At 49.0% G+C, this 2,239-nt stretch overlaps 1 pseudogene; it reads right to left on the reverse strand.

The window, feature by feature from the left end:
* Window positions 1-888: 888 nt before the first annotated feature.
* On the reverse strand, window positions 889-1,918 carry LOC100344640 (histone H3-like; annotated as a pseudogene).
* Between the last annotated feature and the right edge of the window lie 321 nt (window positions 1,919-2,239).

Raw genomic sequence — 2,239 nt, forward strand, 5'->3', positions numbered from 1 at the left:
ATTTTGTTGAGATCTTTCCTGTGTGCCACCTACTGCGCTAGGCATTTTCACTTCCGTCATCCTAGCCAGGCAATGTTTTCCTTGTGCCTGCTCTAAAGCTGGAGAAACTCTGATGTGGAGGAGCCTGGGTTAAAACCTGGCCTCCTGACCCCCTGCTAGGTGGTCTGTGCTCTGGATGCACCGTGGTGAGTAAAGTCTTTTCGGGCTAAAACTATGAGTAGAACATTGCAGTAGGAAAAATAGCCTAGGTAAATTGGCCTGGGAACAGAGCTAGCTGGGTTATGTGTAGCCAGCAGTGAGGATGCTTTGAGTTCAAAATCCAGAGGCTCACACAATGCTGTGTAGGTGGATAGCACCTGAAAGTGACCTTGAACTCCGTGTAAACATTTGTCCCTGTTCCATTTGTAAATGTTCTCTTGAACTGCCCCTTGTTTCAAGTGTGAAGTAGAAATATGTCATCAGCTGTTTCAGATAGGTCATGATCAGAGCAGATGTAGAAATGGGACAGTTTGTCAGTTCACAAGAAGAGATGCATATGCAAAAAGCATAGACAAAGAGTGGAGGAGTTGCAACAGGCCATTGACAAGAGAAAAAAAATGTCCATGTTATTTGCTTGCAGTAGTGGTTGGGTAGCTTGTTATAGACAACCATTCTGCAGGGAGAATGGTAAATGCTGGTGAAACTAACAAAAAAAAAACACTTTAAGGCACTGAAAGTGATTAGAAGCAGCTGGAAACTGGAGGAACTAATCTTTGGGAGAAGAAAATAGTGCTGATGAGATTCCCATGTATATTGCTTTTCTTTTTTTTAAGATTTATTTATTTATTTGAAAGGCAGAGTTACAGTTACAGGAAGGCAGAGGCAGAGAGAGAGAGAGAGAGAGAGAAAGAGAGAGAGAGAGAGAGAGAGAAGTCTTCCATCCTCTGGTTCACTCCCCAGATGGCCACAACGGCTGGAGCGGAGCTGATCCGAAGCCAGGAAATTGCTCCGTGTCTCCCACGTGGGTGCAGGGGCCCGAGGGCTTGGGCCATCCTCTACTGCTTTCCCAGGCCACAGCAGAGAGCTGGATCAGAAGTGGAGCAGCCGGGACTCGAACTGGCACCACCCCATGTATACTGCTTTTCACCAGTAGCATCTCCACAGCACACCTAACTGGATCTACAAAATACAGGAGGCTGTCACTCAGCCGGCCACAACCCGCCCAAGCTTGTGGGGTCAAACATCAGATTCTAGACCTTCCAAATCAGATGGAAGTCAAGGAGCGAAATCCTGGAAAGGGGGATGCAGCAAGGGGTGGAGACCCAACAAATCCTTCTACATTTTTTTTGTCTTGGCTCTGAAAAGAGCCTTTGTGCCCCGGATGGAAACCGGAGACGAGAGTGCGCTGCTTAAGCCCGCTCTCCGCGGATGCGGCGGCCCAGCTGGATGTCCTTGGGCATGATGGTGACGCGCTTGGCGTGGATGGCGCACAGGTTCGTGTCCTCGAACAGGCCCACCAGGTAGGCCTCGCTCGCCTCCTGCAACGCCATGACGGCCGAGCTCTAGAAGCGCAGGTCCGTCTTGAAGTCCTGCGCGATCTCGTGCACAGCCGCTGGAACGGCAGCTTGCAGATCAGCAGCTCGGTCGACTTCTGGTAGCACCGGATCTCGCGCCGCGCCACGGTGCCCAGCCAGTAGCGGTGCGGCTTCTTGACGCCTCCCGAGGCCGGCGCGCTCTTGCGGGCTGCCTTGGTGGCCAGCTGCTTGCGGAGCGCCTTGCCGCCCGTCGACTTGCGCGTGGTCTGCTTCTTGCGGGCCATGCTCCCTCACCTGCGACCTCGCTCACTGGCGCGCCGACACTGTCTCCTGTACATTTTTAATTATCCCTGAATTGTACACATGTGGAGCATATTCCGTGGTTTAAAAAGTGCTGATATCCATTTCTGGAAAGACAGAGATTGACATTTGAATCTAGCCTACTTAACTGCTGTAGCAAAATTCAATAATCTAGAATGCAAGACAACAAATTAGACTTTCTACAACATGTCATCCACAATATCTGGTATACAACCAGAGTATTACAGGTGAAGAAACAGGAATTGTGACGTATGGTCAATAGAAAAAGCAGCCAACAGAAACTGATCCCAACTGTTAGAAGAGTGGAAAGAGAACTGATAAGTTCTTAGACATCTATACAAGGTCATAAAAGAAAATATACAGATAATAAATGAAAAGGTTGGTAACTTCAGCAGAGATTATAA

Source organism: Oryctolagus cuniculus, chromosome 2 (genome assembly GCF_964237555.1).
Source record: "Oryctolagus cuniculus chromosome 2, mOryCun1.1, whole genome shotgun sequence".
NCBI lineage: Eukaryota > Metazoa > Chordata > Mammalia > Lagomorpha > Leporidae > Oryctolagus > Oryctolagus cuniculus.